The sequence below is a fragment of the Hippocampus zosterae genome, chromosome 13 (assembly GCF_025434085.1).
Source record: "Hippocampus zosterae strain Florida chromosome 13, ASM2543408v3, whole genome shotgun sequence".
NCBI lineage: Eukaryota > Metazoa > Chordata > Actinopteri > Syngnathiformes > Syngnathidae > Hippocampus > Hippocampus zosterae.
In genome coordinates, this window is record NC_067463.1 from 6,131,561 (window position 1) to 6,158,818 (window position 27,258).

The following is a 27,258-nucleotide window of genomic DNA, read 5'->3' on the forward strand; positions in this document are numbered from 1 at the left end:
TGCATTTTTTTGTTCCCCCCTCTCTCATATATATATATATACAGTAAATATTCCCATCCCCGGAATTCTATGGAAAGGAATATCCTTCACCCGGACTAAAAACCTATGCATTAACATTTTGACTACGATATTACGTGTTACCGGAAGTTGCGTAAGCGGAAATGCCACTACCCGTAATATACACGCAATGCCCACCCGATGCGACGGAAAAGACAACGCTGAAACAAGTTTTCACTTCGCGTTTTTTCCATCATCAGATTCTAAACGACGACGTGTAAGTGAGTTTTTATTGCCGTGCGTTTTACTGTAATTGTGAATGATTTTAACTTTATTCACTTACGTCCTGGAGAACGCTGCACTAGCTTAAAAGCAACACCCACTCGACATGACCGAAGAAACGTGTTCGCTTCGCCGTTTTCATTCATTAGATTCGAAACGAAGACGTGTAAGTGACTTTTTATTGGCGTGCGTTTTACTGTAATTGCCAAACATATTAACTTTATTCACTTACGTCGTGTAGATCATCGCATCGAAACGTAGAACTGTAACGAGTGAAATACATCCGTTTGAGCGAGGCTGGACACAAAGTTAAAAAGATTCAGCAGACACTTGTCGCAAAGACGCTTGTCGCAAAGACGCAAATCTACGAAAACATTAAAAAAAACAAGGCATCGATTCAACTCCTGATGACAAGCCACCACCCAGCAAGGAAGTAATGCAAACGGCAACAAAAATCCTTTAGTATGCACAAGAATTACCAGACATCGTTGATCAACGGGACAGTTACTTGCAACAAGCAAGAAAACTGGATGACACCCATGCAAACATTGTCATAAACCAAACAATGCATCCAACAAAACAATCCAAAATACACATTATTTTTTCCCAAGACAGAAAAAAAATAAACATTAAAATATACAGTATTTTACTGCTGTGATTTTTTGGGGATACGCCTGTATTGCAGTTTTTGTTATATAAACAGTTTTTGGACAGTATATTTTGTTGATTGTTTTGTTACACGTGCATTTTATCAACATACCTGCAGGTTCATAAAGGACATGTACCATGCTCATTTCCCAAATGAGGAATTTCTGTTATCAGGACAAATTGGACAGCGCAAACACGAGTCCGTACTAGAGAATATTTACTGTACCTGTATATATATATATTTTTTTGGTCTAGGCTGCGTCTCCCTTAGCGCTCTTTTATGACGCGCAATTGCCACAAATGGGTTAATGTCGCGGTAGCCTCGTAGTAGTCCCTCTGGGTCTCATCAAAAGAGGTCCGCCATTAACGTGACCTTATGGCGACGACAACCAGTTATTCCCTCATTAAGGTCAGCTATGTTAACCTGGAAGCTGGAATCAATCGTTACTGTAGCGCCACCATTTTACGATGGACTTCGAAGCATCAAGTGGTTTGATTTTGGGAGGGATAATGCCCCCTATTAGACAAAAGTGATCCAAAATGCAAACACCTCCTCGGCCCCTAATGTGGCTAAGTGCAGAATCTGAGGCGGCTGGGCCATTTCTCAGTATTTTCCGCGTTAAAACGTGATCTGATGCCTCCTCGTTCAATGAGCCCTAAACGAGCCTTTTGAATTCCCATCAGCCGGCGCGCATGCATTTTAGATGCCTTACGGGAGCTGCCATTTTAGCCCCGCGCTAATGATCCGCCAGCGCGTCGCCGCCGCTAACGCATATAAAGCACCTCACACCCCCCCCCCCCTTCCTCCCGGCCATTCCTGTTTCCACAGTGATAATTAAGCCATCAAAGCGTGCAAGCGTGCCCATCCTGTGTCTCCAAGGTGAGAATGTGGGCTCACATGTCAAGTGGAGCGCAGCCACCCGTGCGTGCGGCTCTTTAAAACGGCGGCACAGGGGACAGGCGGGGAGGGAGACGCGGGGGTTGGGGGGAGGTGGCTGATGTGTGTGGATGCGTGTGTTGTGGCAGCAGCTGCAGGCGAGATGAGCGCACAGTGTGACGTCAGCCGGATGGCAGATAGCTGCCATGCCAGCAGGTCCGTAAAAAAAAAATATATATATATACATATATATATATATATATGTATTCATTCATTCATCTTCCGAGCCGCTTGAACAATCACATGGGTACATTATTATCCTGCGTCACCCTCGTGAGCATCCGTCCATCTTTGGCGTGAATGTCATTGATTTATTGTTGCTTTGTATTTTGGATTATGACCCAAATTCAGAGTAGCAAGCAGCGATGAACGGTCAGCGGCGAATACCACAACAAGTGACGCCATATTTCTTTTGAGATCCGATTCAGCGTAGGCAATGAAGCTTGGCGAGTTTGCATTTCTCAGCCATCAAGAGCCAATAGCGAAAGTCACTGAAGCCCACTGAAATGCAGTGTGAAAATGGTGAACATTTTTTTGTTTTACTGAATCTTCTTTTTGTCAACTGCCAAAAATACTGAAAAAAACCTCCAATATGCATTTTCAACAGAATAACACCCAGCCCCCCCCCCAAATAAGACAATAAATGAATAGCAAAAATCTACGTAGAATTGATACCTTTGTAATTAATTGGGGTGGGGGAAAAAATCCCGATACATTTTCACCAAACATTTCAAGGAAAATGTGGGGAACAAGCCCTAATTCGCTGCAAAACACAAAAAAAAAAATCTACAATTTTTTTATGTTTTCATACCCCCACTTGAAAAATATTTGGATCAAAAAAGAACTACAATTATGGGACTAAAAGGGACAGACGCTTGGGTCAATATGACTTAATAATGAATAACCCCTAAAGTTGGGCCAAATTGAGTCTTTTCGGGTTGTTCATTTTACCCAAAGCATGAGATCAACCCACATCACAAGCCTTTTTTTGTGGTTGGTAGGTACAAGAGAACCCATTTTCCCCCTGAGTAGAAGACATTTATTTTCATGATCGAGCCTTAAACAGGATCTTGCGCCGCCGTCACCCAGCACGCTGAATTCCGCCGCTCTTAAACCTGAGGGAGGTAATTTTGGGGTCCTCCCGAATCTGCGATGGAGGCGCTAATCCGGAGGCATGCGCGTTCATTTACCTTTGTAACACGCGCACCCCCTTACCGCCCGTTACGGCGTCAAACCCTGTCTAGCGACCTTTCCCAGTCAACAGGTAATGCGTATAAACATGTCCTAACAGCTCCATCACAATGATTGATACTACGCCACGGGAGAGTCGTAATTATTCTCGCCGCGCGACGCCCGGATAACGAACCGGCGTGAATTAACGGCGGAAAAGGTCGAATACCACCAGCGCGGATGACGACGACGTTGATGAGCGCACTTCCTGTTACAGGCATCACCGCACCCCCGCCCCTGCCGCCCAAACCGGTTGCGTTTATTAAAAAAAAAAAATGAAGGTCACCGGAGCGATTAATTGGTGGCTGCGGGGGAGCTGATGATGTACAGATAATAAGGGGGGAGGGTTTGGGTGGGAGGGGTGGTGGGGCAGGTTAGCGGCCACCGGTCCTGGAGGAGACAGATATAACCTTTTTGTCTCAGTGAAGGCAGATATACGAGGCGGGCGAGTGATGAGGATTATACACCGGGTCCTCGCAGTGGGATGAGGAGGATGGAGGAAGACGGTGGTGGTGGGGTGGGTTGGGGGGGGCGTGATGGGTGGGGAGCGGTGGAGGGGCAGCTTGTGACCGTAGAATAATTTCAGCCTCTTTTCCTCCCTGGAGACCACACGCCGTCTGAGCCAACCTGCACAAACGCACACACGCACAACCCCCCCCCCCCCCGCGCCCCCGCCCCCACCTGCTTTCCCCCTCGCCTCCAATCCTTTAACTGCCTGCCGACGCCGGATGTCTCTTCTTCTCCGCCTCAGCGTAGCGGGGCGGCGGCGGCGGCGGTGGGGCTGCAGGAGGAGGGTTTTTGTGTGTGTGTGTGTGTGCGTGTGTGTGTGAAGGGAGGGGAGGGGAGCAGATGCAGGTGGAGCGGAGGCAGGGTGCAAGGAGAGAAAGGAGAGTCAGGTTCCTGTGCTGCTGCTGTGGCTAAGTGCTGCTGCAAATCATTCCTACATTAGAAATACGGGCAATTAGCGCCGCAGCATGAGCGCGCATGCGCTTCAACACACTCTTTCTCTCACACACACACACACACACAGAAACAAAGGACTTTCCTCCGTCAGCACTGTTAAAAACTAAAAGGTATGTGGCCTCCTGTACAGGTATAGTGTCACTCAATAAAAACATACGCATTCTGAAAATAGGTCAAAACGATTGGCTAAAATTTTTGCATATGTTTGCCCCAGATATGTAAAAAGTGCCCACAAAATCTAATTAACGAATGCATGGAATACATATCGGTGGCCACAAAGTATGTACAGGTGAGCATGGAATAATAAGCCGCAAAATACGAATACAGTATGTGTCCATGAAACCAGGTCAGGGATGGGAACTTAACTTTAAAAAAGTGGGGTGTGGGGTGATTTTAATTTCAACATGTCGACTCCAGTCGACCCCCGCGCACTTGTGGCTTGCACTTGCAGATTCACCGAATCGCTATTTTGTTTTCAATATTTTTCTTTACATGAAATAAAACAAAACAAAACATTTGTGTGTGTTGGGGCGGTGGAGTCAACATGCATTTTTCGTTCGAAATGCATATTGGAAGTATGTCAGCATTGAAAAAAAAATTATCATTTGGTGGTTAGCGCGTAGACCTCACAATGCAGAGGTCCCGGGTTCAATTCCAGCTCTGGCCTCCCTGTGAGGAGTTTGCATGTTCTCCTCCGGCCTGCGTGGGTTTTCTCCGGGTACTCCGGTTTCCTCCCGCATTCCAAAAACATGCGTGGCAGGCTGATTGAACACTCAAAATTGTCCCTAGGTGTGAGTGTGAGCGCAAATGGTTAAACGTCTGTGTGTGTGTGTGTGCCCTGCGATTGGCTGGCGACCGGTTCAGGGTGTCCCCCCCCCTGCCTATTGCCCGAAGACGGCCGGGATAGGCTCCAGCACCCCCCGCGTCCCTTGTGAGGATAAAGCTATTTGGAAAATGGATGGAAGGGCTTTACAAAAACACCCCACCGACTGCCACTTACACCCGAATTTTCTCCGATGCATTACAATGGGCGTCAATTATACGTGGACTTTTGTTATTTATTATCTATTACGGACTCCTGCATCATCGCGATTCGGCACCTGTGGATTCATCTCGCTTCACTGGATCCACTGTAACGTGCGCCCAAAATACTTATGAGTGGCCATGACAGAGGTACAATGTGCTCACAAATGTCCACTTTTTGGCCATGAAGTAGGTACAATGCACGCACAAAATACAAATTTGAGCCAATGATGCATAAATTGTTCATTTTTAACAATGAACTACTATTTTGTTGTAGAGAAATCAAAATTGAGTCATAACTTGTGCACAAAATGCTCATGTGTGGCTACGAAGCACCATCGAGCGCACCATCTCGAGAATCAGTCAGGTAGAGGGGAAAAGGCAAAGGCTGAAGATAATCAACAGGGATCATTTGACGGACTTTTATTTCAGATGTTTTGAGGAACCTGCCATTGCAAAGGAATTCTCATGAGTAAAAGGCATTCTAAAGAAATGAATAAAATAACCCTGAGGACAAAGCACGGTTGGCTAAAGCGAGCTCCATTTGCTGACCCGGATGTCCAAATTGTTCATGGGGAATATTAAAAATCCACAAATGAGTAATTTGTGCGCACGTTACACTTATTTCATGGCCACAAATTTGCACGTCCTGCACATTATATCAATTCTGCAGCCACGATACAAAAATAAATACATACATACATAAATTCTACTTTTAATGTCAGGAGCTGCATACACAGCCAAGGATGCATGCACAAAAAAAAAAAAAGACCCGGGTTGCCATTCCACCTTAAGAACGCCACCTTAAAAGATTATCTCGGTTATTTCACCGCCACTGAGCCGGCACTAATAGTCCGAGGCAGATATTGAAGAGCAGCTCGCGCGCAGGGGCCGCAGAGATCTATTAGAAATTCCCATCTCCGCGGCTCATACATATTGATTTCTGACACCAAGCAGCAATGAAAGGCCCGCGGGGAATAATATATTTAGCAGGGTTTGCAGTGAGCGGGTCACAGAGTGCATAAAGATTAGCCGCGCGGGCCCCTGACAGGACGAGGCGGGAGCCCAAATTGTCGACAGGCGAGCACGCCGTTTGCGATGCGCACGCGCGCCCGCGCATCGCACACGCAAGGATAATAGATTTCCTGCGCCGTGCACTCATACAAGACAAACTTTTTCTCGATGTTGCCGATGTTGATGTGGAGCAAGCTCGCTCCTCGTTGGCAAACTTGGCGAGCAACGTGGGAGGGTCAATATTTTAGGGAAGCTCTTATCTGTGCAATATGAAGCAAATCTGCATGTTTTGGGAAATACAAGAAGCCGGAATACCTGAAGAAAAGCGACGCAAGCACGGGGAAGAAAATGCTAATTCCCAAAATTGGGGTGGGGTGGGTGGGGGATAAATATATAAATAATACAATAAATAAATGACCACTAGGGCGTGGCAGCAAACCTCGCACTCCTGGTCATCGAAGTTTACTTGCAAAGTAAACGTTAAATCAAAAAGAAATCGCATGTTGTGTATCGAACCACGGTCTGCTGCGCTCATGCTAACGCACGATGTAAAACGGCAAAGCTAGGCTCATGAAACGAGCATTGTTATTGTGGTAATTATAAACCACTTTGAACAAAGCGGCAGCAATAAATACATTCATTTCATAAATACATACATTCATAAAAATATTTTCAATTCAATTTGTGAGAGTGTTCAAAAATTCACACACAAAAAAAATCACCTGGGTTCAAGCTAATATTTAGCATTTGTGCGCGTGTGTGTATGTATTTGTGTGTGTGTGTATATTTATACAGTATATATATATGTGCATATATAATATATGTATATACCTGTATACAGTCAAACATCGGTTTTCGACCAAAATTGTCGAGGTTTCTATGCCTAATTCGTTAATCGTAATGTGCCACTTGACTCCCCTCGCCTTCCTCACACCATGAAGTGACGCTTCCTCGTGTAGCGTTCCATTGCGATCTATCTATCTATCTATCTATCTATCTATCTATCTATCTATCTATCTATCTATCTATCTATCTATCTATCTATCTATCTATCTATCTATCTATCTATCTATCTATCTATCTATCTATCTATCTATCTATCTATCTATCTATCTATCTATCTATCTATCTATCTATCTATCTATCTATATATTCACACATATGGAGGAATATATTCTTTATCCCCGGCAAAAACAACGAAATCAGTCTGTCATTGTCAATCCACGCGTAGTAATTCAGTATGTATTATACTGCTCTTTGGCGGCTACATCAAACACATCAGAATGAGCAGCACAATGCCTATTGAAGAATTATGAAGCACACATTGTTTAGTTCTTTAGCATATTTTTATCATCCAAAAAAGTCATTGCAAAATATTTGGAGGTGGGGTTTTTCGGCCGCTGTTACGGATTAATGGCAGGAGCATTCATTTCAATGGGGAACAATGATGTGAGCTAAAACAAAATCAATTCACAAGCCCAGGCACGGCTATATTTCCTCAGTGGAGTGTCTGTGGTTGGCGGCGCCATGTTGGCGCGAGTGCGGCGGAGGACGCCGCCGCGGCGCTGACCTGAGGGATTGAACGATGAGCTTGTCCAGGTGAAAGGCTAATTGCTCGGAAGCGTGCGAGAGCGGCGCCCGACTCCTCCTCCCCCCACCTCCTTCCACTCTCATCCATCCATCCTGCCCTCTCTCATGGCGCTCTCTTTCCCCTCCATCTCCTTGCATGGCCCACCGCCATTGCCATTACCTCCTCTTCTGTTTTTTTTCCACCCCCCCCCCTCCATCCCCACAACCCCTCCTCCTGCCGCCTCTAAAGCGCCACTCCGCAGCCTCTTCACAAATTACAATCGCTCAGGGTTTAGGCAATTGGCACAAATGGCGGGGCTGCATGTAAGGATTGGAAAGGGGAGCAGTGGGGGCTGCAGGGGGAGCCTTGGGTGAGAGGGTGGCAGGGACTGGTGGTGTGGGTGGGGGACGGGGGGTACTGGAATTAAATTACCAATTCAATGGCTGAAGCGGCGCGTGACAGCGACGAGGCGTGGACATAAGATGGTGATGAGGCCACAAGGATGCACAACTTCGCCTCCGGCGTGCCAAGATTTGGTCTACAAAATACTTTATGCACTTTAAATCGCAATATTTTTTTTATTGCGTTAGTAGATTTGGGCCAGCACTCGCTCCCTGTGTAAAGAAATTGGCTTTGGGAGCATCAAGATTTAAATGAAAAAAAAAAAAGGAGGAAGAAAAAGAACTCTAGGCCATCTCAGCGGTACTTGGGTCTGGTGCGTTTGGAGATGCTCACTCAAACTTGGTACCGATCACTTCCTCTCACCATTTATTCATAACCGTCAACTCGTACAACAGCAATCAACACAACAATAGGGCATGAACCCGCAAAGCGAAGAACAAAGTCCACAGTATTCTGGGAAACGTGCACTTGCTTTGCATACGTGTCATATGATTCATGTGATGGCTCCTCTTGCTAGTTTTTCACGACCCCCCCAAAAAAAGCACCTTGCATAATCGCAATGAACAGAAGGTCTCGAAAAAAATTATGCAGTCATCCAGTGCTGTTTAGCTACGTTTCCCCCAGACGTTGACCTCATCCCTCGTGACATCAACAATTTAATCGGCCTCCGTAAACCTTGGACCGGCAGACTACTTCGGGGGTTTTATGGGTGTGCCCCCCCCCAGCCAAAAAAAAAAGCCACATGCATTGAAATGTGTGTTTGAGTGTTTGTTGTTGTTGTTTACATTGTGGTAGCAAAGCGGTTTCGCAACGGCCAACCGACAACGACACCAACCAGGCACTCCGTTGATTGGGGTTTTTTTTTTGGTCGCAAATTAGCATGCGAGCAGCGGCGCGGCGCATTTAGCACTTTGCGATTGAGTTCAGCGGGGGCCTCGCCCAGAAGGTCCCTGGAGGCGACGTCGGCGGCGGTACAGGCGGCGCTATGGGCGGGAACGGGCTGTCAAAATTAGATAATAAAGCACCGCGGCGCTGGCGGATAAATGCGTGCGAGAGGGCATCCATCTTGCAAAAGCGTGGCTGCCGGAGAGGATGCCGCTAAATGACAGTGTGCGCGTGCATGCGTGCATGCGTGTATGTGTGTGCGCATCGGGGGAACCAATGAGAAGCCAACTTTTCGTTGCAGCAAAGCTCTCGCTCTAAAATCCCACACAGAATTATGATTCAAGTGTTTATGCAGGAAGCAAGGAAGACAAGAATGAGAGTGGGGGGGGGGGGAATGTGGGGGGGGGGGGTCTGTCAGGGTTGAAGAAGAGCAGAGATGGATAAAGAGCGGGAAAGAAGAAGACCAAGGACGAGAAGAGCGGCGGCACAGATTGAGGGATGACGGCCGGAAATTAAATGTCGACGGGGCACTTAACCTTTCCCTAATAATGTGAGCTCTGCTGAACCAGCACGGCTGCTTGATGTTTCGTCAATACTCCTAATTAATGTGCGGCCCGACGTCGTTTTGACAGTATTTATACAAAATAGACGAGTGGGAGGGAACAGGGAACGATCGATAAATATTCACCCATTTCTCTCAGTGGGGTGGTGGTGACTTTTTGATGCTCTCGCTTCATTTAAAAAGTATTACAAACACTTATTGCGTGAATTTCTTTGGATGATTTGTTCATTCCGTTTTCTCATGGCAATGGAAACGAAAAAGTGACTCGTTTTTCAGAATTCGATTTTTGGCTCCGAAACAAACATGCAAATTTGAGAAACGGCGTTTTGTGTGGCCTCCAGCTAATCTACCAACTCCGATTCCATTGAAGTTTTGTCAATCATACAGTAAATCAAAAACAGAACAAGCTTTTTCAGTCTTTTCCAACCTGTATCAACTGAATACAAGACAAGATATATGAAATTTTGTGCAAATATTCACTCATTTTGAATTTGATGTTTACGACGATGTTACGTCAGATTTCCTCTTAAAAAGACGCTCGGGAACTGAGGACAAGTGTTGTAAGTGGAATTCCTCCTTCTTACTCCATGTACAACTTCAGTTCCTCAACAGTCTTCGTTGTGGAATTTTGCACTTCGTAATGCACGGCACATTTTCAATGGGAAACATGTCTGGACTGCTGGCAGGCTTGCAATCTTTTACTATGAAGTCACGCTTGTTTTACCACACACATTTACCACACGGATTTGGCTTTGTCTTGCTGAAATAAGCTGGGACAAGCCTGAAAAAGTCGTTGCTCGGATGGCAGCACATGACGCCCGAAACGTATATGTACATTGAAACATTAATGGTGCCTTCACAGATGTGTGAGATACCCAAGCACGCCCTCATATATGCCGTCTTTTGAACTTTACACTGCTAACAACCCGGATGGTCATTTTCCTCTTTGTCCCCGAGGACACGACATCCATTATTTCCAAAAAACAATTTCAAATGTGGACTCGTCAGACCACCGCACGCTTTTTCACAAAGAAAGTTCATTCTTGGCAGCAGAGGAAGGCAAAACCTGATCGGCTGCTAACAGGCTAGCTTCTCAACATAAGTCGCTGTCGTTTGGTTGGTTTATTTGCTTATTTATGGTTCATATTGCAAAAGGATTTTACTGTAGAATTTCTTCAAATAAAAACGAAAAAGGAGGCAGGTAAGGTCCTGTAATGCCCTCGCGTGAGGGCAAGGAGAGCCATTAGTGGCCGATGCACTCTCAGCTCTTTATTGAAAGGCAAAAACGGCCATTACACAATTACGAGGACACTCACAAGAAGCTGCTGTCGGTCACAACTCACGTCCCGATGGTGACATGCTGACTAACTGACAGACCTTATCGCAGGTTCTGATGTTACTCACGAGGCCACGCCTTCTACTTGACCACTCATCAAAACAGGAACATTACGGTTCTGACAGGAATTACACCCGAAAAATCTGTTTATTTGTTTACACTCTCTTTAATGTTTTGATACAGTAGAGTGCTAATTTTACCCATTAAGACACAACCCCCCCACAGCCCCCAATTATTACATATTACAATAATTTCGAAGTACCATTGCATTCGTTTCATCATATTTCCCTCCCCAAAAAAATGTGGAAAGGGGACCCGCGCACCATGACAGAAACAACCCCAAATCCTCCATCCCCACCTCCCCCCACTAAATTGCTGGTGGCCTCTTGTCCCTCCATTTGCAACTTTGTTTTTCCCGTGGTTGGCGCGGCCCGCGTCGTCAATAACGGAATAGCGATTCATCATTTAATTATGATTTGACAAATGCTCGCGCCTCCTCGCCGCTCGGCGTCCCTCCTCCCTTTCAATTCACCGCTCTGCCAAACTGTCACGCGCTGCCCTCGTGGGATTAATTCGAGCTGTCTGTCTTTGTGAGGCTGCCGGCGCTCTGTTGGGGGTAGTGTGTGGTGAGGGGGGTTTGGGGGGGGGGGGCGCAACACTGTCAACGAGTACACGGCTGACACTTCCACCGAGGACGCAACGCTCGCCCGCCCCTGACGCACTTGTTATTGTTTTCACCTTAACCCCTTCACTACCTGCCCCCCCCCCCTCCCACCTCATCTGGTGTTCATGTCGCTAGTGGGGCGAGGGGCACCGATGATCATGCGCGATGTAGTGGGGAACACTCAGACTCAAAGGACTTCAAAAACATACTCAGTGGATAATTGCAATTTACCATTTCAAAATGACCTGTCCTCCACCATTCACTGAAAACTCACCTATTTGCTGTCTTTATATTCTTGCTCTACTGTTGTAAGATGCAACCAGATGGCACCAGAGCAGGCTATTTCTGTACACGGTTTCATTTACAGTGGACCTCAGCGCATTTGCTGTTGGGCACCCGTGGATTCAGTTTTTTTGTGTATTTGTTAGGGGGGTTCTATTTTTTTTTTGAAAATTTTTAAATGTGATATTGCGAGAGGGAGGGACACGGCGGAAACACAGTGGAAAATGCTGAGTGATGATTTATCACGGTTTTATAATTTTTGGGGGAGGGGTTCCCCCAAAAATTATGGGTTAAAAAAAGTGGAAATATTTCAAACATGACCACCACCCCCACCCAAAATGTTAGTTTTTTTTGTATTTGTTTTTGGTTATTTTTTTCAAAAAATTATTCATGAGTTAAAAACATGTTGAAAACATTTGAAACATGACCACCACCCTCCACCCAAAATTTAAAAAAAAAAGATTTTTGCCATTTTTTTCCTCTTTGTGGAAAAGTTGAAAAACGATGAAAAGACAAAATATTGTACGATATCAAATGTGCCCGTGATTGATATTGTGTTTGATGGAAGCAGTGAGAGACAGTAGTTTGATTCGTGGATGGAGGGACAACCCCCGTTTCAAATCGAAAAATGATTGGTGGAGATTTAGCATTGTTTTTTTTCACGAAGGGGAAAAACACAATCAAACATTACTACCACCACCACCACCACCCCAGCCCCCATACACCCTCCCAAAAAAAAGTATACCAATTTTTGCCATTTTTTTTCACTCTTGTAAAGTGAAACAAATACGAAAGGACAATCTAATGTAAAAGAATAAAATATCATGCCTTTAATCTCATATCTTTACGATTACACATGTTAAGTAACCAAAAAGAAGACGTCTTTTTTTTTTATCTGCCAATCAATTGGTTATCAAAATTCTCACCTGGCAAATATTGGAATATCCAATCAATCTCTAAAAAATCCCTTTGTTTGGGCACGAGTAGAAACACGTGAACAAACTAAACAAAGAGCAGGGGTGCGAATATTTAGGAGAAAAAAAATGTACCCAGCGTCTGGCTTTGCTAGCATCACATAAAGAGAATCCCACTCTAGCTTGTAGCGCACAACATCAACAACAACAAAAAACGTCAAAATCGTCAAATCAATAAAAGCGAGCTCGCAATCTGCGGGCGTTCAGACGCAAAATTTGGCAGTGAATGCAAAAAAAAAAAAGAGTCGGACAGATAAAACCTCAGACCCCTGGCGCTCACGCTAATGGGCGGCCATTAAAACAAGGCGCATTGGAGGTAAGCCGGAGCGCCCGTGCAGTCAAATCCTGCAGGCCTTCGCCCCAGCTGGAGCGATAAGGTTTAATACCAGCCACACCGCCTGGCCTTATCTTTCCCGCTGATGGAAAGAGGAGGAAGGGGGGAGGAATGGGGAAGGGGTGGGGTGGGATGAGGGACAAAAACAAGTGTCTTGCAGGGACCGCGGCTGGCTGCGTGCGTGCATGCGTCCTCCCGCCGTTGGCATAGAAACTAATCCACGTTCACATTTAGCACCTGACTCGTTTATTTCCACCCTGGTGCTATTCAGGGGGAGGCGGGCGGAGAGGGGGGGCGGGCGGTGAGAGCTTTCTCCTGCTCATAATGAGGCCCAGAGGAGGTAAGGGAGGGCCGCGTGGTCGGAGGGAGGGTGGGGGTGGGGGGAGCAGGCTGACACCCTCGGCCTCGGACGTGTGATTGCTTTGCTCGGGAAGGTCGAGTTGTTTGGCATGGCCGTGGTTTGCCGGGTTACGGCAAGGTTGTGCCTTTTAAAAGGACGCTTTTGGGTTGTGTCTTTTTGTGAAGTCTTACCTGACAACCACCCCCCACCCCCCACCCCCACACCCACACACACAAAAAAGAAAGAAAAAAAAGACTGTCCTGATGTGATGTTTGCAAAAACGTGTTTGGTTCAAGACTGAAGGCTCAATGGCGATGATGAGAAGATAACAAACTTTTTAAAAATTTTTTTAAAAAACCTGGGTGGCTCACCAAAGCCAAAACGGATTTGCTGGTTCACAAAAACTTGGACGTGAGGTTGACGGGAGACTTTAGCATTTGATTGTTTCATCGATATTTCTAAAAGAAAGTTAGCTTTATTCTTAGTTTGCGCTAAATCAGGGGTGCCCAACTAGTCGATTGCGATGAATCGGTAGCGCAGACTGGTCCCGAGTTTCTAACGGTGGTTCGATGGATGCAGTAATCGGAATGTGTGACGTCAGGTTTCAAAGTAGGGTTTTAAGTTAGGGCTAATGTTGTTAGATTGGAGTTTTAAACAAAGGTTAGAGTTTCAAATTAGGGTTTTAAAATAATCGTTTTTAATTCAAGTTAATGTTTCAAAGTCAGGTTTTCATTTTAATTGCGAATTTCTCCATTGTGAGACAAATAAAAGTTTTCTTATCTTAAACGAGCGCAGATTTTTACATTAGGTTTTCAAACTTGGGTTAGGGTTTTTAACAAGGGGGTATGTTTTCAAAGAGGTTTTTAAACTTCGGGTAGGGTTTCAAAGTAGCGTTTTACATTAAGGTTGTGGGTTCAAATTGACGGCTTCAAACTAGGGTTCGGGTTTCAAAGTAGGGTTTGATTCTAAAAATGATCTTCAATTGTTCATTTCTTTGACACATTGACAAATCGTCATCAACCAAAATCGTCTTTACGGTGAACAAAAACCTATGAAAAAACTTTTGTTGGATGATTTAACTTGACTTTGATTGAAAGGTGCAATTTTTGGTTGGATTTTCCCCCCCACTATTATCACATCAAGTGATGACCAATCAGACTGCTCTGATGTCATCGCTAATTTGCCCGCTGTGATTCGGATCACGCCGTGATGTCGTGTTTACGAGCCCCAAAGTCACCGTTTTGTCTCGTTGACATTTCCCAGGGAGAAATTGTGAATGTCAACCTGGCACAGGATCCAATCTATAAAACTTATGTCATAATTTCTGTTCACACAATTGGAGAAGCCAAAAAAAAACCTATTTACAAATGTGGTGAAGGGATGTCACGGAGGAAAAAGTCGACCCCCCCCATTCCCTCCCTTGATCAAATGACAGGGAGGGGCTGCAATGGTTTTTCTTGTTTGTTTGTTTTTAATCCCAATTTTTAATTGGTGATGAATGAAATTCCCTTCAAACCAGCTGGAACCGACGCACATGCCTGCCGGTGAGCAAAGTAATGTATTTTTTTTATTTTTTTTTTGCTTTATTGTAACTTTTGACTTGTGAAAAAAAAACAACTTGTGTCATTGAACAGGCAAATCCAATCAAATCTGATGTCAATTCTAAACTCTTGACTAAAGTGGTGAAAAGTGCATTTGGTCTAGGTTTTTGTTATGATACGCTGCGATGTCTAATTTCCAGGCCTGAACGCATTTATTCATCATTTTGGCTGGCCGCCATTTCCGAGGCGAGGGCAAATTGCGATTGTTTCCCCCCACCTCCCCACCCCGCACCCTGCAGGCACGCCATCCCCCGCCGTCAAGTCCGTTGGACACGTTTTATTTATTTAATTTTCTTTTTTTTTTGTGTGTGCGCCCGACACGCTAAGCCGCAATATGGCGCGCAGACAGCCATTTTGGCAGCGGCAGAATGCGACGGCGGTGTGAAAGCGGCCTGATTTCACGTCGTGTTTGCGCAAGCGGCGCCGCTGCTGCTGCCTGACGGGCTTAGCAAGGTGTTTATTCCCCCCCCTCCCCCCACCCCCTCCTTGACGTGGGACGCGCTCTCGCGTCACTCCTTTTATTTCCCCCGATGGCGCAGACCCCCCCACCCCCACCCCCCTGTCCGCCTCCCCTCCTCGCCACCTCCTAAAGCCCCCTACCACACAATCTCAGTCTGCCGTGACATTAGTCAATGAGCTGGAAGGAGGAGGAGGCTGCTGGAGAGCCATCTCGCTTTATCCTCTTTCCACACCCCGTGTGTGTGTGTGTGTGTGTGCGTGTGCGTGTGTGTGTGCGTGTGTGTGTGTGCGTGCGTGCGTGCGCGCTCCCACAATAGCCTCTCAAAGGCCTTGGGAGGATGTGTTAGCGTGCAAGGCTTTTCCCCGTAGCCGTCCTTCAACTCCCCCTCGCTTGCGTGTCTTTCCAAGATCTTGTTGTTTCCCGTGCTGCCAATGTCACAGCCCCTTGTGTCTAATTAGGGACTCCCCCCACCACCACCCCTCCAATCCCCGCCCCCAGCATCATTCAATTAGCGCCACACACCTTTCACCCACCTCAAAAACCTTTCGGCACAAGGAGCAGGTATAAAAGGATGTTCTGAGGACAGCACGGACAATGGATGACCTTTTGAGGAACTATTCCATGCTCCTATATGTCATTTAATTCATTTAGTGCCCAACCTCCGGTCCCTGGACTGGAACCGGTCTGCACAGATATATTAAAAACAAACAAACATTTATTTAATTCATTCGTTTTATTCCGTTTTTTTCTGTGCCAGAGCGGACTCATCGCAAGGTCTGCGTTAACAGCCCCCACCCACAAAGTTGATTGGATTCAGATTGCAAATATGCTGTACGCGTTCCTCTCGTCTGGATTTCAAGTAGGGTTTTTATTCTGGGTCGAGAGGTTCAAAGTAGGGTTTCAAACTAGGGTTGGCTTTTCGAAGTCTGAAGCCCTAGGACTGCACGACTGTCCGTGTTTTATGTTATGTGTTGTGTTTATTATTTTACTTTATGTTAACTGTTTTGTAAAGCGCTTTGTTACAGCTGCCGCTGTTGTGAAAGCGCTATATAAATCAGCATGTATTGTATTGTATAACCCTAGCATGAAACCAAAGTTGGGTTTCATACGAGGGCTAGGGTTTCAAAGTAACGTATTAAACTAGGGCAGGGGGTTCAAAGTAGGGTTAAGGTATCAAATTGGGCTTTCAAATTCAGGCTAGTGTTTCAAAGTAGGGTTTCATACTAAGGTTAGGGTTTCAAATAGGAGTTTCAAACTAGGGCTACGGTTTCAAAGGAGTGTTTCAAACTAGGGTTCGGTTTTCAAGCTAGGGTTTTAAACTAGGATTGGGATTTCAAAGTAGGGTTTCATATGAGGGTTGGGGTTTCAAACTCGGGCTAGCGTTTCAAAGTAGGGTTTTATAATAAAGTTAAGGTTTCAAGCTAGGGTTTAAAACTAGGGTTAGGGTTCCAAAATAGGGCAAGAGGTTCAACGTAGGGTTTCTAACTAGGGCTAGAGTTTCAAAATAGGTTTACGGTTTCCAAATATGGTATCAAACTGAGGTTAACGTTTCAAAGTATGGGGTTTGAACTCTGGTTGTGGTTTGAAATCCGGGTTTCTAACAAGATTAGAGTTTAGATTTAGATTTGTTGGTGTGACTTATAGTTAACGATGACTTACCTGTTTTGATCAAGTTTGACGTCTACGCCATTTCAGTAAGTTGAGGATGGCAGAACTTGCAGTGTTTTCTTTTGCAAGTTGTTTTCAAAATGAAGTCGCGGGAAAGGGTGGTTAAGATGTGGAATTGGGGGGGGGGGGGTAGTGACACATTATTTGAACATATTTGCTGTCTTACTAAGTGCGATAAATGAAGTTGAAGAATAACAGATCAGTACTGGTCTAGACAGAAGACCCCAAGTACGCTCAATTCCAGACCGAGACATGAACTTTCCAATTATGACGCAAATCATTTAAATTGAAGTAACCGAGTTACTTTTTCCCCAAGGTAACTATGGCAACACTGTTTATCACACTACCGTTCCGTCTGCCATGTTGTTGCTGTCAAGATTTAATTTGACCTTGGAAAAGGTGCAATAAATACGGAAGGGGGTGGGGGGGTGTTGCCGTTTCTCAAGGGGCCGCTAACATTCGGCAGGCCAGCGAGCGTGTTGTCAGCGGTGCGTGATTAGGGACTAATGAGGAGGCGTGATGCACGGCCGCCGCGCCGCCAAAACGGAAAGACAAACGAGCATGCGGCCGTGATGTCGCCGCTTTAAGTACCTGCGGTGGCGGTCGGCGGGGGACGGGGGAGGGCTGGAGTGTGTGTGTGTGTGTGTGTGTGTGTGTGTGTGTGTGTGTGTGTGTGTGTGTGTGCGCGCGTACACGCGTGTGTTGGAGAGGGTGAGAAAGCACCATCATCATTTCCCCTTGCAGCGAGGCACTTAACCCCCAGCTGCCCTGATGGAGCGGCCTGTCGAGCTGACCAGCTCACAAATTCACCCCCCCACCCCCTTCTTAAAACGCAGTTCAGGTTTTAGTCTGGCAGTTCACAACGAAGCCTTTTTCAACACCCAACAACTAATCGGCGGTAAAATGTGGTCGTGGTTGTAGTTAATGAAGTGATGCCTTGATGCAAGAGTTGAAATTTGACCACCCTTGTAACTCTCAAATGGTCCCTCAGCATTGAAATGAATGTGCTTGTTAAACTGATGGGTCAAAGGTAACCCAGTTTGGGTGAAATAACCAACCGAGCGCTGGGTCCAAAATGGACGAAGTCAATGTGTTTTGTTTTTTTTTTTAAGCATTAAACTTGAACTGGGCGGGCCGGTGTCCAGTGGTTAGGGCGTCGACCTCACAGTGCAGAGGTACTGGTTCAATCCCTGCTCCCTGTGTGGAGTTTACATGTTCTCCCCGGGCCTGTGTGGGTTTTCTCCGGGTACTCTGGTTTCCTCCCACATTCCAAAAAAAACATGCATGGCAGGCTAATTGGGCGCTCTAAATTGTCCCTAGGTGTGAGTGTGAGCGCAAATTGTCTATGTGTGCCCTGCGATTGGCTGGCGACCGGTTCAAGGTGTCCCCCGCCTACTGCCCCAAGAGGGCTGGGATAACCTCAGCACCCCCCGCGACCGTTGTGAGGATAAAGCAGATCGGAAAATGAATGAATGTACATGAACTTGAAGCCAAAAAACTACTCAAAATGGCGACTCGCTTTATCTTTTCAGCCTGCCCAACTCCAGTCTTCAACTCAATCTGTTGGGTCATAAAAAACTTAACCGAACCTTGAAAAAAGTAACCCAATCTGCCCACAATCCGGAGATACCCAGCGATTGGGTTAGGGAAACTACCCGGTGTGTGGGAATGCCATCAATGCGTTCCAGCAACTCCATAAAACACACACACGCAGAAAGTAACACGTTTATTTTAATTGGAAATATAACACTTTACATTGTTGTACTTCATAAAAAATATACACTCACTAAAGTGAAGAAGAATCAAACTGCATCGCAAGTTCATCGCAAGCGCCTTCAGGTTTGTGTGAATTGGCCACCAGGGGGCAGTATATCAAATGGGCCATTTATATCAACAAAATCATTTGACCAACAACGGGAAATACATACTCCACTGAATGTCATTTTCAAAATCGATTAATTTGACTGATATACCTCTTGGAATTATAAATAATTAAATTATATAATGTAATTATTTAAATAAATAAATACATAAATAAAAACGTTCTCATAAAAGTGTTTTTAATGTGTCCACGATCTGCGCTTCATGTCTTCTGACGCTGTTAATTACATCTCTGTGTGCACAGAATTTTCTCCAGTTTTGCCTCCACAAAAATTAACACAAATGCGTGTCGGTTTTCTGAAAAGTTTTTTTTTTTGTATCCATTTGTACGCCAGTGGAGGGAGAATGATGACGTTGTTGCAATACAGCAGAGGGATTTTGTGTTCGGAAGTATGGCAGTCGTTTTGCAGTCACACGACAGCAGACAGACATTTTGATGGCGTTATTTCTGCGAATGAATTTGTGGAGGTGTCACGTCTCGTTTTATCGCGCTCACTCACCATTGTGCCACTTGGAAGTGGAAGTAGTTTGACTTTATTTCAGTTTGATCACTCAGCGGTTAACTTCTCGTTCCATTTATGATGAAGTTTACAAATGTCGGCATGTATCACTACAGTACATACAGATTGGATGACATTTTTTTTGTTTTTCCTTTTAAGAAATGAATTCACTTTTCATGACCTCCCATGAGGAAAAATACCTCTGAAAAATCAAACGGCGTCGCCGAACGGATTGCGTTCAACTTCGGAGGTGAACGCAATCCATTCGGTGTGTCGCAGTCGAATGCTGCGCGTGCCGACGCCGCTAATCACCACCCTTGTCTTGTCTTCATGCGTGTGCAGCTGCAGGTGGCGTGCGGCGCGTTTATTAAGGTCCCTCCGCTCCCAGCAAGCACCTGCTGCTGGGATATCAGCTGTAAATAAATAAATACATACATAAATAAATAGCATGCCTTTGCAATCTTGCAAACACCACGCGACGCATCCACGCGCGCATGATAAAAACGATGGCCTGGCAAGGAAACCTCTGAGAATGAATGATTCTTATCTTCCTCATGTCAAATGATTCAATTACACTCAGCCAGACAGGAAATTAGGGATTTTACGTGTGAAGTATTTTGCAGGCGCGGGAGGCGTGAAAGGGCTTCTTAATGAAGCACGCCGGCCCCTGCGAGCTCCTAATGAAGATATCTGACGGATGGGGGAATCGCCGTGACCTGACCTGACCACACAGACGTGGTGGATAATGACAGAGGCCCGCCGCAAATAGTAATTAATATTAAGTAATTGATGCCCCCACGACTTATATGTGCCTCGAGATGCCACAAAGCTCTTCAATTCACTTCCAAATAGTTTCCTGAGCTGCAATATGCCACAAAATGAAGGGCCTCATTTCACGTCAACATAGTTGCTTGGCAATCAGATGCAGCAAGGTGGCAGCAAAGCACTACTTTGGTCTTAATAAAGCGCTTCGTTTCAATGGAACAGGCTTTGACTCGTACCTCGGCAGCAAGATGCCAGCGGAGCACTACTTTTGTCTGAATGACGCGTCTCTGTTCACCTCAACGTAGTTCCTTGGCTGCAAGATGCCACAAAACGGCAGCAAAGCTCTACATTTGTATCAATAAATGCTCTCAATTCATTTCAACATAGATCCGCGGCTGTAAGATGCCACAAAATAACAGCAGAGCGCTACTTTTTTCTTTTCCAACTGAAGAGCTTCAGTTCACTTAACAGGGCTGTTAAGAATCAGTGTGACAGTGCTGATCCTGTTCCGAGTCACGGGTGAGTGGGAGCCTATTCCAAAACGTGAAGCTAGAAAACGTGATCTGACATGCATATCTTAGGGACTTTTTCCTCAAACTTATCGTATTTTTATTTATTTGAACACAAATGGATCTTCCAACTGGGCAGTACGGCTCACAGAAGCAGTTCTGGTTTCAAATATTTTTTCTGTTTGGAACTTGCATGTTCTCCACGTTCTTGAGGGCGTCCTTGAGGACTAATTTGCCCACGGGTTTGAATGTGAATGCTTGTTTGGGGTTGCGACCACTTTGGGACAGGCGCGATCTACTAAAGGGAAAACACAGGCTGGTGTAACCTTTGTTTAAAAAAAAAGTTGTTAGCGTCCGCAACGCACCTGTAAATACCAATTCTTACGATGTCACGGCTGTCTCCTCTTCTCATCACGTGCGTCGTTTCTCCCCCCCACTCGGCTACGCACCCCCACCTATGCAATGTTGTGGGCCGCCTGTGACAGTAATTGAGGGAAGCTGGCCGGAACAAGATGGAGGGAGGGCTGGAAGAAGGTAAAAGAGGAAGGATGGAAGGCGGCAGATGAGAAGAGCGACGGAGGGGGGTAAGAAACCATTCATCTGAGACCCATGGATGTGGAATGGCATATTACAGCTCTAATGTGTAATTAGATAGATAGGGAATAAGGTTAGTGTGTGCCGAAGGGGGGGGTGGGGGGGGTGAGGGAGTTTGGAGAGGGGTGGGTGCCGGCATGGCTGCAAGCGCAGTGCCATCTAGTGGCGAATCGTCACACGCGCTGGAGCGGGTGATGGCAGGGCATCAAATGAGGCGCAAATAACGAATCGCTTGCTTCCAAAACGGCACATTTGTCACGCGCGCCGTCGGATCGTGACACGTTTGTCATCATGCGCCGTTACCCACGTGAGGGCTCTCCGACATCAAACATTCTGCCCAAAGAAAAATACAAGGACATGCGCGACGGGCGGTAGACGACCACAACGTCTGCCACAAGACTCAACGGTCGTTACACCCGCACGGTCGAACGGTGAATGTGGTAACTGGACACTTGTCAAACTTAATCCACCTATTTATACCACAACTCATCGCATTTATAGAAATCAGTTTTATATCAAAACGCAGTGTAGACATCATCCGGAGCAGCTCCCAATTAGCACTCGTCTCATAACACGACAAAATCATTAACACATGAAATATACTGAACAGAGTTATAAGATGATGATGAATATTGTGTGCGAATTGCTAAAGAAATGATTTGCTCGTCAAAGTGAGCTGGCAGGAACTTTTGCTATGACCGACCAATCAGAGAATGGAAAAATGATGTCGTTGAGGGCCAAAAGGGGGTGAATTTGGGTGAGAGACACAGTCCCTTTCCTAATCTACAGGAATTTAGAAGGGAAGTCATTTCCTAAATCTTTGTGACAACAATATATTCTATATGCCTTCACCCGTATAAACGCAAGCCCAAACACCCAAAATGCGCCTGTTTTTGTACGTCTCAGGGAGCGGCCATTTTCCCCACGTCGTGCCGACTGAAATGACGTCACAGTTGCTCAGGTAGCAACCAATCACGGCTCACCTGCTTTCTGAAGCTGAGCCACGATTGGTCGTTACCTGAGATAAGATAAGATATCTTTTATTAGTCCCACACTGGGGAAATTTACAGCCTCCAGCAGCAAGAATGTAGGTAGAAAGAAGAAAGATGAAAAAAAAACCCCCAACAAACATCTTCACCAAATGCACTGCCACCCCAACTACTGGCAATGCATACATTCAAAATTGTATCATAAATGTTCCTTATATTGTTTCTATAGAGTGCCTTAAACATTTTAATCAGCAGTTTAGAATTCACCCTCACTCCCCTTAAATTATTTTTTTTTTTACCTTCATAGAGGGCTGCACAACAAATATTTTCACGCAAAGACAAACACACAGTAGGTTGTAAACCCATGTCGCTGGTGATTCCCCAGCCCCTAATGAGAGCGGGAGGCTTCCTTCCCCTTCCTGATGGCAGGTGTTGGGACATCTTGGAGACAGGTTGATCAAATGACAGGAAACTATTAAAGGTGTTGCTCACTTGTAAACAACCAAATTATCATCCTGCTTTACAAGGCCAACACGTTTCTGCACGTCCTCCCTCGCATACTTTCATCGGTAATATCAATTTACGCTATTTCACGCAGCACGGTGGTTGACTGGTTCGCACGTCCACCTGACAGTGCCAAGAGGCCGATAGCCCAAAAAAAGAGCACCATACCTTCAGTGAGGTTTAGTGCATCTTCAACAGTGGCCGTTTTGCTTCAACTGGAACTGGGGCCTGAGACTAGGTGGAGGAAATAACAGTGAGAATTAGCAGTCTGTGTTAGCACAACATCTTCAGTCTTCTGCCAGAAAGCAAAAAAAAAAAAAGTCAACAAAAGCCTATTTGAACAGCTTAACTGTACTTGGGGTTAACCAGAGGCACTTTTTCAGTTAGGGAGCTCAGGATTAGGGAAGAAAATGCGATGGAATTGTACAGGTTACAGGTTATATTACACCTGGGGTGTGTCGATTTATTACAAATATATAACATATTTATGGCCATTGCAAATGAAGTTGTACAATGCAACTGTGAAACTGAATGATCATTTGAAAAAACAGTTAAAAAAATATTATTAAAGAGAATTGTAGTATATTTTTTTCTTAAACTCAAAATTGTACCAATTATGCGATTTCGGATTTTGGAGAAGGGAGTATCTGCTTGCAGCCGAAAGGGCCCCAAGAAACTCCCCAAATTGAAACGCTCAGCACAGTCACATGCATTAAGCCCAAGTGTGCGTGTGCGAGTATTTCCATGGTTCCATTACATGAGCCAGTAACTGCAGCCATTCCCCCTCCTCCAGTTTCCTCTGACGTCTCATATTGCCTGAAGGGATAATGGTGGTTGGGGGGGGGGGCGTGCGTGTGTATCAACACCACCCCAATTTGCCACCCTCAACCGCTCCATAGCTGATTTCCACATGTTACTGGCCCCTCCACCTTTTTGCTTTCTAATTAGCGCGGTGATGCTAACTATCCGTTCAAGTAGCTTTCAACTAGAAGCTCCCAATAACTGGCGAACCACCTGGCTGCAAGGACTGAGCACTGGGACCGATGAGGCGTTCTTGCAGCGCCCCCTACAGGAGAAACAGTTGCCTTTCAACATGGGAACGTCTCCAGATCCCCAAGCCAAGAGGATCAAGTCATCGATGTCACGATATATCAAAGTCGTAGCTGCTTTATTGAGTGCGTTGGTTTACTTTAATTTGACGATGTTACTTTTTCCTGGTGTGGTGCAGTTTTCTTTCAGACTTTTCTTTCAGAGCGGACGTGACTAACTTTAGGCTGGAACCCATAGAGGGGAAGCGCTGATCGGATGGAATGAAGTCTCTAACAAAGACTTCCTCAATCCTGCTGTTGGAAGATGAGATGGGGAGAAAGTGAAAGTTTACGCCTCAGATAATTGGTTGTGGAGCATTGACATGAAATTAGACAAAATTTGCATGACTTTTTGTCACCCAGCCACCGATACCGCAACTGTACTCTGACACATGCAAATACTCCGATACTATGACACCCGATACCAATCTGGTATTTCACCGATATTCTCAAATTTAAATTGATTTCAAATACCGGTAGTTGTCTCTCAGCAGTGCAGTGAAGTCAGACCTGCCGAAGACAGGATTTTCAAGCGAGTCAAATCCAAACGGTAAGCAGAGCTGCATTTCAGTATTGCTTCAAATAAGCGTATGAAATTGATTGGTCATCAAGGTAACCGCGAATAAGTCAATTTTTTTTTCAGGCGATTGGGTTCATCATGCAGATCCCGAGCCCCGCCCACCCTCAAGTGGTAAACAGCCAATCGCAAGGCACGTACCGACAAACAACCATTCATCAGTCACAATCTAAGGACAATTTAGAGTGATCAATTACATGACCATGCATGTTTCCAAAATATGGGAGGAAACAGGAGTACTTGGACAAAAACTGCGCATTAAATTTTGGTGTGTGCACCTTGGTCACCTGGGGTGGCGGGGGTATAATAAATACAGAAACACGGCATCGATTTTAACAAAGAAACACAGAGGAGGCACTTTTTAATTAAGATGCAGTAATGATAGTTGTTTTTTGGGGGGGCAAGAGGATAAAGAATATATGCCTGTGAGTATTGCCGCACGCACCGTTTGTGTGTGTTGATGTCGCTTGTGTTCAAATATGTGTTCAAATTTACAGCAGTGTCAATAATTTAGCCGGTTATACGGTTTAGTCAAATACACTCTTTGTTTAATTTTACAGTGAATGTCGAAATTTTGCATCCTACATTTTCATGTCGTGAAGAAAAAAAAAACTCCCGTCAACGACAACCGTCGTCTTTTTTACGTTAACTGTACTATCTTCCCACCGTTGTTTATGTATCATTTTCCAAGAACGTACAAATAAAGGTTGCTCCTCGTCTGCCATTGAGTTACAAACATTTTCGCCGGGTGATTTAAAAAAAATTTTTTTAGGTTGTAAAAGCCACCTGTTTAAACTGCGTGGGCGCATGTCAAGCCACAGCCGGTAATGACGGGATGATGTCACCGCCGGTTAAACATCAATCTGGTGTACAGGAAATGTATAAAGACATCTTTCATTTCAGTTCCACACTGCAGGAACAAAAAAAACAAACAAAAAAAACCCCACATCAGCTCCATTGTATGTTTTTATCTGGTTTACATAGCAGCTTAAATATGATTGATGCTAACTTGTGCGATAAGTGAGCCAGAGCAAACACATGAGGTTTCATTTTTGCGTGTGCAATTCAAAAGCGTACGGAGATGTGACGGACGTGGTCGGCGATGGATCTGTGGGCGGTGGCCATTCTGACATTTATGACAAGGAAAAGAAGGCCTTCTTCTGTCGCGCCCACGTTTTTGCTCTCTGCCTGCAGCCGGATCCAAGCAATCTGCTGTCGTGTCCTTCCGACACACACATCCGCACACACACACACACATACAGTTACCCACTTGGGCATACAAAAGCACAAAAAAAACCCTGCCTCTTACTCACACATTCTCTCTCTCTCTCTCTCTCTCTCTCTCTCTCTCTCTCTCTCTCTCTCTCTCTCTCTCTCTCTCTCACACACACACAAACACACACACACACCTATCTATCTAGCTAGCTAGCGAGTTGTCTATCCGTAATGAGGGTGTGTATGGTCATTCGTCTCTATATGTGCCATGCGACTGACTGGCGACCACTTCGGAGTGTAGTGCGCCTTTTGCCCCAAGTCAGCTGGGATAGGCTCCTGCACCCCACTGCGATTTATCCTCTGACCACAGTTTTGACATGTTGGCATACGTGGGCGTTCCCACAAATCAGCCTCTGACCCATTCACCCACTGGCCCGTGACTAAACGGGCGTTTGTGCTGCTCCCAAGTTGCTCAACAACACGGTTCCTCCTTGTGGGCCACTCTTTTGACCCTTTTTGACCGACTGATGCAGCCTCACTGTTTGCGGACTGGGACTTAGTTTAAATATGATTGAGTGCTGGATTATTTCTTTTGCCGCTGCACCAAGGACTATTATTTTGTTGTCATACAGCAGCATTGAAAGCTGTCGTTAACATTGGCCCAAGCAGTACATGGGTCGAGTAGATTGCCGTTCACTTCCATGAGACACGCACAGTGGTCTCTCTTTTTTAATTTTTAAAATTGAATGAACTTTTATTTGACTTGGAGAGCTTTGTATGTGCAAATGCGTGTGGAGTGAGTGTGTGAGGTAAAATGTCTGTGCAGGTGAGTGAGTGTTCGGTGAGGATGAGGGAGTATGTGAAAAAGAGAGCGTGGGTGTGTGTGAGTTAAAGTGTGTCTCTGGGTGAGTGAGCGAGTATGTGCACATGTGAGAATGCATCCGAGTATATGATTTTGTGTGTGTGGGGGAGGAGGGGGGAACACCCTGAACCGGTTGCCAGCCAATCGCAGGGCACACGGAGACGAACAACCATGCGCGCTCACACTCACACCTAGGGACAATTTAGTGTTTTCAATCAGCCTGTCATGCAAGTTTTTGGAACGTGGGAGGAAACCCGAGAAAATCCCACGCAGGCCCGGGGAAAACATGCAAACTCCACACAGTTAAACAAACAAACAAACAAAGTTCTATATTTGAATAAAAGTAATGACACATATTATGGAAATAGAATTTTACATTGTGAGGAAAAAAAACAGAGAAGTTACGCAATAAAGCATTTTGGAATATTTGTACCAATTATTAGCATTCACATCATGTTTTTAAAAATACAAATATTACAAGTGGACTCATATTTTGTCACCTGACGAGGACTTCTACTGTTAAGTCACTCAAAATAAATATTTGGGAATAAAAATAACCACGATCACTCACATCACTTCCGCAGCACACACTTAAACAAACA

General features: G+C 45.3%; 1 long non-coding RNA gene across 1 annotated transcript; it reads right to left on the minus strand.

The window, feature by feature from the left end:
- Positions 1-19,179: 19,179 nt before the first annotated feature.
- LOC127613479 (uncharacterized) lies at positions 19,180-23,498 on the minus strand. Its single transcript, XR_007966198.1, has 3 exons — positions 23,083-23,498; positions 21,193-21,351; positions 19,180-19,966 (listed from the first exon to the last, which is right to left on the minus strand). It is a non-coding gene; the product is annotated as an uncharacterized LOC127613479 (long non-coding RNA).
- Between the last annotated feature and the right edge of the window lie 3,760 nt (positions 23,499-27,258).